We start from the raw sequence: 14,322 nt of genomic DNA, 5'->3' as shown, positions 1-14,322 counted from the left end.
AGCCTGTGATCGGTCACCAAGACTTCTGCTTGTGTACCTTGGAGCACATATCTGAGAATGATCCATTCCTTTCTGTTGTTTCCACCACTGTGGTAATTAATATTGTCCTGAGAGAGACTGCTACATGTTTGCCATTATTTACTACATACAGCAGTACAGTATGGTTCAGATTTGTTTTTTAATTGCAATATATTTGTGATAATTGTGAGAATTCCTGATATTTTCATGATGTAACTCAAGAACTGCAGGAGTTAAATTTCGAAAATTAATTGTTAAGACTGCTCTTTATTAGCTTACACTCTGTTTCTTTTGGAGATATGGAAATAAGTTGTAATGGTCAAGGAAATAGAAGCTTCCTCATTTCTCATGATGAAGGAGGACTGTGGTTTGTCTGCTACCAACTCTCATAAGGAACATTTAGTGAAATAAAATTTGTAAGGTTCATTTTTTGTTTGGGTAGGTAGCCTTAGAGGTGAATCAACAATTAGCTCTGTTTGAAGATACCAGGAAGATAATTTTTCTATGACTTGCTCAGCTCCAGGTCTTTCAAAGGCCCTTTGAAGTTTTGCCATTGTTTCTAGTGTGAATTTGTTTGATGTGTAGCAATGTCTTTTCCAGTAGGTGACTAATGTTTGATCATTTGGCATGGATCTCCTTGCAAGCTCATTTGCTACTAAATGAAAAAATATTACAAGATCTTCGTTTTCTGTCAACTATCCACTAAGTTTTGTCTTTATAGTGTAAAGCTGTCAGAAAAAGGAAACAGATTGCTTTGTTTCTGTCAGTGTTTGGTTATCTCTTAGTGTTTCTGGCTAGTGTTTTTTTCACAGTCATCTTCTGGCACTGGAAGAGAAGTATTGCTAAGCACCAAGGTTTTGTTGTGTTGCTCTATTTTTAGAAGATCAAATTTTGGTCTTCCCTGAATGTACTGAAGGAAGCTGAAATTGCTGCCATTTTTGATTGCTGGACACTGACTTTTTCATGGGTCAGCGAGGGGAATGGCCTTTGGGATGGTTTTACCATCCTGCTCCATCTAGTGGAACATTGGATGTTACATCGTGGGTCCATAGAACCAAAATTAAATGTTGTACATTGCTGACAGTACTTTCTTTTTTTTTTTATTTCCCCTAAGATACCATTGCTGTCATCTTCTAAATAACTGTCATGATTATCAATTTATTCAGTTTGGTTGTAAACTGTATGGCATTGCTTCCGTGGAAGGAAGCAGAAGGACCTTCCTTTTCGTTTCTGTTGGTAGTTCGTGCCCATTCTGGCACTTCTGGTCTCGCACTGGTGGTGTCTTATGTTGCATGTTCTGTTATGAACAGTGCTGTAATGTTTGCTAAATGTTTGCTAGGAGGTGAAATGCTTTAAAATTCTGTGCTTGTTTTTATCACATTAAATTTTCAAGAGACCTGACAAAAATTGCTTCCAGTAAAATCCGGTGTGATTGATACTGGGAAATGAACCCAGGGAGCACATTGTAAAAAAATGCAGCAGAGGCAAAATACGAAATGTTGCTGAGATTTATTGAATGCAGGCTTTTAATTTGAGTGTGCAAACTGCTGTCATTAGAGCTAATAGGAGGTAAGAGAGAAAGTGGGGTGTTGGAGTTTGTCACCTCCTTTGGAGTCCTTTGTCCTCAGGTTTTCTTCTTACCAAGGTGCCTGTTTAAAACAAGCAAAGCATGGAAAACCGAAAAATATCTTTTCTCTTTCAAAATCAGCCAGCTTCCAAAAATTCCTTTCTTGCTCTTAAAAGTTGATTAAATAATTAAATGTTAAAGGATTCTTAGTCTGGAGAACCGTTTTAAAATTCTAAACAGTGTTTCTTTTTATTGCTCTTCGTAATTTTATCTATTTATTTCTTTTATTTAATATTGAAGTGTGATTTCTTAGTGCAAAGCCTGTCTTGTTGTGGAGTCATTTAACACAGGGAACAAGTTGATTAAGTCAGGAATTCTCTTAGATGAAAGCAGGGGAAAAAAGTCACTTCTGGCTGCTTGTCCTTCAGCAGAGAAGTGGAAATGAAGATAATTCCCAACATAATGTGTTCTATCTCCGTAACACTGATGTAATTATGAAGAGGTTAGCAGTGGCATTTTTTACCTGCTCCTCAGCAGTAACTACAGCTCTTCATGATGCCTTACTACAGCTTTTCAGTGTTTCCCCACAAGAAGTCAGCAGTAGCATTGTCTGCACCTTCTGTTGCTCCCTCAAGGTCCTGCCTGAAGTGGCTCACACTGAAAGCTGTAGGACAGCCACAGATAGCGGCCCGGCTGCTTGAGTGCAGCTGTGATCATCATGGGTGTAAAGCTGGGAGACCTGAGCAGCAGCCCCATCTGTTGGAGAGCCCTTTTGGTTTCCCACCCTTTATTCTCAAGTTTACTGGCTTAGTGAAAACGTCACTCCTGAGGAACTTGATTCGTTTTGAAGAAGAGCTGCCTCTGCTCGTCATGAGCTTTACTGTACTTCCTGCCTGGGCACACTGTATGGTCCCGAGAGAAAGGAAAGGAGGCTGTTTCCCTTTTCTTAGCTCAACTTACTAAGTAATTAGTTTCAATTCTGCTTCTAGAGCACTGTGCTCTTGGAGGTTTCTCTCTGTGGGGAATATATATATTAACTGTGAGAGGAAGCAGCATCTAAGAGACCAGATTTCGTTGCTCTTGCATGTTTTGGGGATGTGTATAGAAGAGAACAAATGTTTTTACTGGAGCTGCCATGTGATACTCCTCCTGACTAATAATAAACAGAAGAACACAGAAGTGTCTAGAATGCAGAAAACTCCAAATGGTAATAAGTGATGAACCGTCCTTCATGTTTCTTTTCTGCAGGAGCAGGATTTCATGTTATTCGGAGTATATTACTTAATATTAAGAATCTAAGAGTCATTTCCACTGTGCCAAAACCTGCATGTCAGATCTATGCCTTCTGTCAAGTATAAACAAACACGAGCATTTTGAAGTGCTGTCCTTACTATATTTCAACCTCTGTTTTCATTTGAGGATCTTTGTTCTTAAAGCCTCACAAATACTCCGCAGTTGGAATAAGCAGGATCTCTCCCATACCTATGGGCTGTTGGTGGTATGGGGGCTTGAAGGATGCCAGCACAGTCACTGTGCTGCCTGGTGCAGCATCTGTGGATGTCCAGAAGACTGCTTTGATGTCGGTAGCCTTTTGATTAGCACTGTTTGCAGTGAATTGCAAGCAAAGCTTGGATACGTAAAGCCTCCAAGGGCTCCTTTCTACTCTTCCTGCTATTAGGCTGTACCCACAAATACTTGATTTTTTGCTTTATCTAGCCTTGGCTTGGCATGGTTCATTGGCCCCCAGTTCGATTTTTCACTTCGTTTTACACTGCTTTCACTTCGTTTCTCCCAGCTGACGCTTCCTGGTTTTGGCCAGAGTGGAAAAGGAAATAATGTGAGAGACAGCATTTGCAACCCGTTTCACACCCTGCACTATCAGGAAGGGCTGGAAGTAGCAGTTGGGAGCCTATTCTCACGCTATTTCCTGCTGGAAAGCCTCGCTGTGCTTTCTCCTGCCGTCTGCCATTTCATGGACAGAGGAAACGTGGGCAGGCTGCTGGTAGAAGTGCAGGGAGTTGTATTTCTTGAACTTCAGCACCAGCAGAGCCACTCTGATAGCTTGAAACTGTGCCAGGCTGCTCCAGAAGAGCTTTATGAGAAGTATTTTTTAAGATGTTTGTTTTTAAAATACTTATCAAAGAAAGGGGGCGAGTGCAGCTATTAGCTGACTGCTGTGCAGCGCTCCTGAAGGATCAGCAGATGTGGACGTCCTGTTTTCTTAATATCTGATTTGATAGGGGTTGTAAATTTTTTATGTTTTTATTAAGATTTATGGTGTGTTTTGCTTCAGGATTTGCTGACTTGTAAGAGCAATTAAGAGTCCCGATCTGAGTACTTAATGATTTTCTTCCACGTTGGTTTCACTTCACAACAAAGTTCCTTTCAGAGAACATGCAGTAAAATGTGTTTGCTGAAAGTCTCACCTTTTTAAATAGTGGCTGATTTATCTGTGGTACTGTTAGTCTGGGTTCTTATTCCTATTTATTACTTACTTTTTCTTTTTACTTTCTTTCTACTCAGTGTTTTTTGTCAGAGCCATTCCCTTCATCTTCTCCAGCTCCGAGGGCTGTGTCTGAGTACTCCTGTTCAACAGGACAGTGATTTCCCTGGCACATATGAGCTTCCCATGGACACTAACAGTTACACTTCTAAAGATTTTTTTTCATGAAGAATAATATCCACGTCCCCTTTCGCTGGTCTAAAGCTGATGAGCTTGTCTCCCACTACATGAATTCTTTTGCGAGCCAACGAATAGACCCTAATTCCTCATTCTTGCTCTTACTTGTAAAACCCACTGTTCCAGAGCACTGACTCCATTGAAGCAGGGTCCCTATTCTAAACAAAGTTAAATTCAGGTAGAAGAAAATACAGCCCGGGTTATACTTTCTCCACAGTCCAGTGGGATATTGGGTGCAGAAAGAGATTGCTGAGTATGATGGGAAGCACAATAACTCCTGAGTTTGTATGGCTTTAGCAAAGTCAGTACCAAGAAAAGGAGTCTGAATATTTAAGTTGATTTATACCTAACTACTCCAACCATCTGCCCATTCTTGCTGACTGTTTGTAGCAGGAATGTGTCTGCTGGCAAGTGCACTGAAGACAGGATTACCTAAATTTAGCCAATAAATGGATTATGAATCCAACACATTCCCACTGTTGTCACAGCTAATCATAAATTCACAATTTCAACCTACACTCAACCCCAAATAAACTTCTCAGTCTCTGAAACAAATTACATCACAGTATGAAGCCAGATAAAACAGAAGGTGTTGTGGAGTAGCTTGAATGAGTGTTTAGAATCAGGAACACTAATAATGCATATGTTGAAATTAATGATCTATAATGGCAGAAAGAGCTTTAGATGCCCCAAATGTGAGTGATTGAAGAAGTCACGTCACAGGCTTTTGAGGTGTGTGTGTGAAGCCCACCACATTGTTCTGAATTACTCTGAACACGTTTAACTCTGCTCCAGGAGTCTGATTTCTGCCTCCAGCTTCATCCACTGCTTTTAGCCCCTCGCACCCAGCCCATTCATGCATCTGCCACTTCTGTTTCTCTACTGTCCTACACCTCTGTTGGTGCATCGATCCCTTTCTGGTCCTTTCTGAAGACAACAGCTTCCTTTCCATGTCTTCAGGTTTTAGGTTTAGCCTTCAGCTGAGGGATGGCAAAGCCGGACCCGGGTCCGGCATGGGACAGCCAGCCTGGAACTTGTCCACACTTTCTTGACCCAGTCCTGCATCCAGATAGTCCTACTTTGCTCTTTAAATGTATCTCTTGCTGATGCCTGCAAGAGTTGAGGATTAATCATACTTCACCTGTTCTTGGGTACCTGATTTTGAGAAATGAGCTCCCATTTCCACTGTGTTCTGCATCGTCTTTCACCTGCAAATGGAGCGCTTGCCCATACAACTTGCCTTGGTTTATTTCTAAAACTTCTTCAGTGTGAATTTTAATATTGTATTTGAATAGAAGTTGTCAGCAATGTAGTAAATATCCTCTATTATCTTCTATGATCATAGGTAGAAAGCAAAGTTTAAGCAAAGAAAACAAAATCTTGAGCTTTTTAGGAGCAAACATGAGGGCATATAGCAGTCAGTGTTAATGCTAGAATGAATTACTTAGGTTAAGAAGCCATGATGAGAGGAAGAGTTGTGTATCTGTGAACTCTGTAAGGCAGTTGTGAATTCAGGTGTGTTACATTTTTGTATCTCCTGAAGTTTTAATCTGTAATTTTGAAGATGTGGTTGTTTTACTGTAAAATTTGAGTAGCTATATTAAAAAACAGAGCAAGCAACATCTTGAATTGCCACCTTTATTCTATCAGGAGTCATACAGGATTGCTTTAGTGGTGAAAAATCACAGCAGCCACTCCAAGTGAGTTCTAAAACTGTCATTATTGCTTCTTGAGGACCTCCTCACCCCAGGTTTCCACTGCCCAGCTTTGTGCAGAACAGGGGCCTGGAAGGAGACTCTTCCAGGGCTGTGCTGGGCATTGAGGGGATGGCGGCGGCAGGCTGGAGCGGCAGGAGCTTGGGCTGTGTTGCTGCAGAAAAGGAATACTTCAAGACGAGAAGAGAATACTGCTTTAGATTGACCTAAAAAGGTATTGTAAGACCTGATTGAAGACTTGCTTAGGAAAAAAAGAAATTAAAAGCAACAGTGTTCCTAGAGATAGGAGGCAGGAGAAATTTTGTGCTACAAGTTTGAAATTAGGCCAGTCCATTGGTTGGTCCAATGTGAAAGCACCTGATTTGATTCTCCATTATTCCGTGGGCTGAAACACTGCAGATTTGTCCCTGTGGCAGCAGTGAGGGGGTGCTCGGTGCTGCTGACTGACACGGTCTCTGCTTCCCTCTCGTCGAGCACAAGAGTTCTCATAACATGCTGAAGCTGTTCCTTCTCTGTGGTTTTTAATTTAAACTTCTTTTGTCAGAGTGCCTGCCTGCATTTGCAGGTGTTGCTGAATTTATTATCTTTGCTAGATGGTGCCTGCGTTGCATTGGGTAGAAATGTAGCGGCGGGCTGAGAAGTTTATTGAGGCCGTGTGCTTGCATGCAGAGAATGTGGTTGTAAAGCCTTTACTGCAAAAGGGGCTGTCGGAGAGTGAGAATGTGAATTAAGCTTGTGTTAGGTGAATGAGTTTATCAAACTGAAGCTGAATTTGAAAAACCACAGTGTTATTTGTTATAGTGCTGATGATTGCACTGCCTGTGCTGCAAACTAAATCAAATTTCTTTTAAATCTTATGAAATATTTCTTACAGTATGTGACTGAGTCCTAAATGAACTCTGAGAAATCCCTGACTGATTTCAAGTGTGACTAAGAGCAATTTTATAGGCAGGCTCTCACTGATAGGTTTTGAGATTTAAAACGCTGTTTTTGAACTGATTACCCTGCTACATGCTATACATTGATTTTTGTATCTGAAACATGTTAAAGTCAGCTATACTTAAATATAATTAGCAAAGAATGATATTTGTGTCATAATACACCAACGAAGTCTTCAAGAAGGGTATCTGCAGATGAGGCTGAATTACAGTGCGTTCGTTATGCAAGTGAGGGGTTTTCAGTATCTGGACAGTAATTTACACTAGAAACATACTGGCTGCCCAGTAGATTTTCTGTCAAGGCCATGAAGTGCCTTGGATACTCTGCAGGGTTCCCCTTCCCCCAAAGTATGTTCATAAACTATAGCTGCAGAACAACAAGCAGCAGGGGCAGGAGGGGGCATGGCTTTGTGTGGGCCTGAGGGAGAGATTTGTGTCTTTGTAATAAAAACCACAAAACCTGCTTAGACCCAGGTGATTTTTGTAAATAAATGAAAATAGAGATTTACATGTGAATAGTATTCACTGCTTTGTTAATATATTGCCAATGCAGGTAGTGCTCAGAAAGTTGCTAAAGACGTGTCTGGATTGCACTGTCCACATCTGCTATTAAGACATCTAAGCTGAGTTATGCTTATTTATGTTCTGAGATCAGTGGCTGTCAGAGTTAGGCTCCTTGTAAGCTTCACGTCTGGGAGGTGAACTCTTCTCTTGGTAAAGAGCTTGGATGTTTGTCTTTGGTATTTGTTCCTCACACAGAGCCTCCACAGTGAGCTGAGCTTTATCCTGTTGAGTCTGCTGACTGTTGTTGTCTGGTGATCTTTTCATTTGCTCTCACAATGTGCGCTGTGATGAATAGGTGTTGCAGTTAAGGCAGTAAGTCTCAGCTCTTTTCCTGGCTTTGCCCTGAATGGCCTCTGCCCACCACAGCTACTGGAGCACTTCACCACTCACCTCTTCCTTCAAGCCCAGCTGCTTTAGCATCCATGTGCTCTGTTACCAAAGAGCAGACTTGATGCAGCTGAATTTCCCCATTTGTTAATTGGTGCCGTTTTTCTTCTTGAGGAAGAATATAGAAGCTCCTATCAGTGAATCCTTGGATGATTTTGGAGAGTGTGAAGAATTAAATGAAATCAAATGAGTGAAGGATGTTATTGTTCAGGCTGTTACGATAATGATGAAGTATTGTGGTATCATCAAGAGTCTTTGGTACGTTTAAATGGTTTTGCTGAAGGTGTGAGAGGACAAACCTGGAGATTCTTTCTTTCTGTCTTAGCAGCGTGGATGATACGTTCCCAAATGGGCTGACACTAGGATCCTGCTAGATGGAGATTTGCTTTGAAACTAAGATGTGCTGTATGGATGGAGCGGGGGGTGGTCTTGTGTCTTACATGAGATGACAGGTATAATGTGCTTGTTATTATCACAGTGTTTTATGAAGGGATCCGGTATTTAAAATGTTGTGCTGTTCAGAGACCTGTTTAGAGAGTTTTGGAGAAGAACATGTCAGATGAGAGAAGAATGTGTCAGGTTGTAATTGATTTTATTGTGATTCATTCTGAAAATTTACAAATATCCATATGCTCCGTGTTGTGGATTCCCTCTCAGAGGGCTTTGCTAGGTGAGATCCTTGGCCATTGCCTCTGGAGTGCTTCACTGTCCACCTGTGTTCCATGGAGCTGAGCTACTCTAGGATCCATTCATTTTGTTAGCAAAGAGCATTTCTCATTTTCCCAAGCTCTCTTTGGGTACCAAAGCTGCACCATGAGCTGTGTTTTCCTCCCAGCTTTCTCCTGTTCTGTGTGGGATGCTAAGTGCGGCTGCGAGGAGCGTCCCTTGCTTTAGGGAGGGTGACTGGGGACAGGCAGGGAAGAACAGGGCACAGCAGGGCTGGATGGGTCAGAGCAGAATGGCTTTCATTAAAATAAGTAAATAAATATATAAAAATCCACCCTAAAATAGAATCCTGGCCCTCAACCAGTTCATAGGATCAGAAAGGTGTTGAACCATTTCCCAGTTTCAGTCTGATTGGAGCCAAGCTTTACCAGATTCTTGTGAAGCTGTGGCTCCACCACTGCTTAATTGCTTCTTGTTTTGAAAGATAATTAGGAACTTTATTTTAAAATAGTAACTTTAGTGTTCAGTCCATTAAATTTGTCACCAAGATATTTTTATTGGACTCCCAGCTGTTTTCTTATTGGAATTGTGAACTAAAAATAGGTAGGATTTCTGAGGTTGTGAGCAGGGGCTGGTACTGTACTTCCATTTCAGCTCCTAATGATGTGAAATGTGTTTGTTTCCCTCAGAGCTTTCTTCTGGGCTGATTAAGAAGGTCCTGCTAATTACCCCAAACCTGTGCGCTCTGGTTTTCTGATAAAGTCGTGTGTTGGTAAAGAGTATGAAACTGATTTCCCTCAAGACAAATGAAAGATTTGTGCTGCACCCAGTACAGTTTTATTCTTTCATCAGACTGCAGGAGTTGTTTGTAATAATTCAACAAATACCTTTAAAAACAAACAGTAACGGAACAGGGTTGTGGCTGTTATTATGAGGGGTGCAGTTTACCCTCTTCGTTTGGTTCTCATGAGTAGTTCCTTTGTTGTATGTAATGAAAATCACAGTGTAGATTGTGAGATAAAGTGGCGATTACTCTGTTTATATTGTATGAAACTTTGTTTTTTTTTGAAACAGAACTCTGTAATTATCCAAATCTATACAAGCGCTTGCTGGTTTTATACATACATGAATTACAGGGCAAATAAGGTTCTGGTATCCTTATTTAAACAGTGTATGTTCTAAAATCTGAGTTGTTTCACATGTGTTCCTAACATCCATGGTGTAATGTTGGATGTGCAGAAAACTGAAATGGTCTGGAGTTAGACACAGATGTGTCTGTACTTACACATTCTCCCTGAACAGTTTCTTCCTGGAAATCAACCATGCATTAGAAAAATGTCATTCTTCTGTCATCATGTCAGCTGCTGATTATTTTTTCTCTTCCTTGGGATGCTCTTTGACTGTAACTCCACTAAATGTGTGTAACTTGCACTTAGAAAAAGTAAGGTAGGTAACAGGAGGGAGCTGTGCTGCAGAACACTTTGGGGTTGGGATGGTTGTTTTTCTCCTGTTTATAAAGGCTTGGTGTTTGGGGTCACAATCAAGAAAGTTAGTGACCCCAGTGTCAATGTTATCAACCTTCTCTCCCTCCCCTCCCCCCTCTCCCCGCCCATTCTATTGTCTTAAGCAGAGAAATAGAAAATCTTCAGATGTGTTAATAAAACATAGGTCTCTGTAGTTGAAGTAAATTCAATCAAAGGAGGGAATCTTGTTAAGTGCATGAGATGCTTGTCTGCAGAGGTACTCCAGATGTGTTCTCTTAGAAGCTGTGTTTAGATGCACTGTAAATTCTAGCGTGACTTATCAGTGTCACAATCTTTCTGCATTTTCTCATCTGCTTGTTGGCATTCTGCTCCTCAGCCTTCCTGTGTGTTCATACAAAGAAGGTGGCTATAGTTTTAGAGGCTGAAGCTGTAGGATCTAAACTTGGTGGCACAGGGTAAGGGAGGAGCTCTGCACCTGCCACTAGTTCTGGCCATAACAATCAGCACAGGGCAGCCAGTGTTCAGGACATGGCAAAAATGTCTTGCTGAAAAATATAGAAGAAAGAAAAGGAAATGGCTATTTTTAGTAGTTGCATGTTATTAGCTATTGTATGACGTATCAGTTGCTGCACTTAGGTACCCTTTCTTGTGGTGAATGTAGCAATTCGCTGCTGGGTAGAGGAAGTGGAGTTACAATGCTGCGGTGTGATAAAAGCTGCATTTCACACAGACACAATCTCTAAACATTGTGACCATGGGTAAGCAGATGATACAGCCTAAGTCACGTAAGAACACACGTATTTTTCTCCAGAAACAGTAAGCTTTCTCTCTAGACTTTCTCCCTTTCTGCCCCACCTGATTTCAGTCTCTTCCACTTCCCAGTCCTTGCTGCTGTTCTTAGTGTGAGCCGTGAGCCGGAACTCTAATTATAGTAATGCAGAACAAATGGAAATCCTGCAATTGTCTTCTGCGTTTCAAGTTGCATAGCATCTACTTGCAGGTATCAGAGCTGTAGGTGAGCCAGCACAGCCTATAGCTGTCGTGATCATTTCAGTACACTACTATGTGCCAGTGCTTCCTAGCACAGTTTTGAATTGCATATTTATTGACTGATTTGCAGGTTTTAAGTGTAAGATGCCCTCTAAACTTTGGGCAGATATTTGAGCCAAGACTGCAAAGTCTTTTAGTGCTTCCTTGCAATAGGATCAATAATCCTCAGTGTAAGAGGATACTTGTTTGAATGTCTTTTATGCAAAATAATAGAATCAATCATTGTGCACAGCCAGAGCCCCAGCTGGGTTCCCAGCCCCCATGTATGTTGATGTGGGAACACACACTCCACGTGGGGAAGAGAAATACCTTCTTAGTCCCTTCTCTTCTCTCCCTCTGCAACAATTTAGCCCATGGTTTTTAGCGTCTGCTTTTGTTCACTTCTTCCCTTGATAAATGTTCCTTTCATGTAGAAGAGAAAATTTTTAATCTGGTAATAAATAATTTAGGTTTAAGATTTCAGCCATTTAAAATACAAACATGAGACACTGCCCTCTGCAGACAGAGCGATCGCCAAGGTACGTGCGCGTTCTCTACTGAAATGGCTTTAAGCTGTCCTGTGGGATCTGGGATGAGCAGTTGTGTGGAACATGGATGCCCAGCGTGGGCCTGCAGCTTGGCCTTCCTCTCCCCAGGTTGCTGCTGCCCCGGTGGCAGGGCTGAGGTGGGGAAGGGCGACCGCTCAGCTGCAGTGCTGAAGTGAGTTGTTATTCAGAGCTTTGTGAGGCTTTCTTTCCATTGTAATGAAGTAGTTAATGATGTCAGCATGCGCAACATCGTTGGAGTTTCAGAACTAATGCTTGCTGAGATGAAATTATTTTCCACCTCTTCGATGTGTTTGTTTCATACTGCATGCATAGGTAGCTTTCACAGCACTGTTTTGTATTGATTCATGACCATGAGAGTGGCTCAAATCCTCCCCCTCCCCATTGCTCCCACTTAATGAGAAAAGAGTGGCTGACACTGGGAGATTGGCAGTAATTTAGCAGAATTTTGTATGGTATACCACAGAACATGGGAGGATGAATTTTGTTCCTGCAATACGTCAATTTGCAGAGAACAACTTCAGAGGAGGAGGATGTAAAAACTCAGAGCCTGGTCCTTTCTGATTCCTTGGTCCCCTTGAAGCCTGTCCAAGAGGATTCCGTTTGGCTGCTGAGACTGCAGCTGCAGTTCACAGGTGTCACCAAACCAGCACCTTTAGCACCTGCTCAGCCTTTCATGTTCTCCTCACTGTAAGGTTCTGTTTCTAGATAAAGGTAATTGTTCTGCTATTGATGGTTTTTAGAGTTGTAATGCTTAAATAGTTATGTTCTATGAGTAATATGTTTAGTAATCATTTAGGTAATTAAAGCAGCTTTATACAGCTGTAATAACTAGATTCAATAAAGCTAGTTTAAAAGAACAAACTTTACCTGAAGCAACTGTGTTATCAGTTCCTCATTATAACATTGTCTTAATTTACTTGGAAAAGAAGGTATTTTTTAAGTCCATCCAGATTTTCCCTTCACCTCCTTTTCCCTGAGCACTCACCCAGCAGCTTTTTTTGCACATGTGCACCCCCATCTCCACACGCTTACTCCAGTCCTATCTTTGTTCTGCTTTTTGCAGCTCCTGAGACATGAGCAGTCTGTAAACTACAATAGAAATCCTCTCGGTGCCAAAACCAGCAGACACGGCTTTTGGCTAAGGGAGAAAATAGGCTAAGGCTGTGGCATGTCGGGGCTTTTAGTTTTCCTGCACACACTTCAATTCTGCATTCTCTGCTCCCTTAGTCTGAAAAGCACATGGTCTGGAGGAGTTCACGTTAAAACGTTAAAAAACATTTGAAAGTGTTAAAACACATTTTGTAAAAATAAGGAATATTCTGCTTTGTGCTTTACAGACATTTCAATGTGTAGAGCTTTAATGTCATTCGTACGGTCTTGTAGTTATCCTGTGGTTTGGGGAGATGAGATTTGAAGGAGTTCATGTATTTTTAATTACAATTCTGCTTTAGGATAAGTTAAGTTAGCAGGTCTGTGGGGAAGAGAAGGGAGAAGGGCCGCAACATTTTATTTGTATCATTCTCTAGTGGCGTATCATGTCAGGCAGCTCCTGAGCCTTTTTAACGCCAGGATATTCTGTGAGATGTCCACTTAATTTGAACAATAAATATTTAAATGTAGATTGAGAAATATTCCATAATCAATGTCTGTGTGCTGATGTTACCACAAACAGTGTATCAGTGAGCGAAGCTGAAGGGTCTGTATTTGGTTTTTCTTTTACAAGTAGTGAAAAAAGACTCTGAACATCTAAGCAGAATGGAATTATGAAGCAGGATGACTGAGGGTTCTTTTTGTTTGATGTGTTAAATTTATGTGAAAATAAATGGGAGCTGAAGTTCTTCAGAAATGTGGTCGCTCCCTGTGAATGGCTTTCCCACAGAAGTGGTATCTCCGTCGTTATTGTTTTTCTTTAAATTTGGCTTCCAGTTTGATTTCTTGTTCCTTTTATCTGCCTGAATGCAATGTGTACCAGTGAGAGACAACCACTCAAATCTGACTTCTTCATTTCATTGTGTGGCTGAAGAATGCAGGAACAAAAATGCTTGCAGGGAATGATTTTCACAGTAGCCTGTAGTGCTCAAAGTTAAAAGCATGAAATTGCTGTTGCAGTTCTGTATCAGTTGCTCATTTTAAAATGAATTTTTAAATGTATGTGTGGTATTAAATTCCACGATCGAGTGTTTTCAAGAAGAAAGAGGAGCAACTTTATATTCCAGCTCCCTTTGCTACTGAGAGGTGCGCTCTTCACAGATGCCGTAGTGCTTGATGCCAGTTTGTCTGCCTGCCTCCTTTTACAGAGGCCTGGAGTTGTTTTTCCCAAGTTTGAAAAAGAAGAATGTATTTAAAAAAAAAAAAAGACTTGCCCCTGAGAAAAAGGAAAAACTGAAATGTGAGCTGCTGTGAATTGCTTAAACTGGCAGCTCAGAGCAGGTATTGACAGGTAGCTCTGTGAAGAGGCTGCCTGCCATACCAGCCAGGAGTGCCTGGAGCAATCCTCACGTGTGGTGCTGGCATCAAAGAGATGAAAGAGTTGAGCTTTCAATGAGCAAGATAACTGTCAAAATTACGGCATTTTTGCATAAGAACCTAAAATATAGAGCAAAAATCACTCAGTTGTGATGGTGCTTAAGTAGGCAGAATTTGGGAGTTTATATTCTCATACATTAAATATAAGCGAACTATTTCTCTGAAGACCTTTGTGCAAG

General features: G+C 41.2%; 1 protein-coding gene across 2 annotated transcripts in view; it reads left to right on the top strand.

Annotated features, from left to right (window-relative positions):
* The window catches only part of GNAS (GNAS complex locus), a gene marked incomplete at its 5' end in the record, with an annotated part of 128,874 nt that overhangs the window by 96,872 nt on the left and 17,680 nt on the right, over window positions 1-14,322 (top strand). The window lies entirely within an intron of this gene.

Source organism: Tetrao urogallus (assembly GCF_951394365.1).
Source record: "Tetrao urogallus genome assembly, chromosome: 16".
NCBI classification, from domain to species: Eukaryota; Metazoa; Chordata; class Aves; order Galliformes; family Phasianidae; genus Tetrao; species Tetrao urogallus.
The sequence above is the reverse complement of the archived record's forward strand: the minus strand, read 5'-3'. Positions and strand labels throughout refer to the sequence as shown.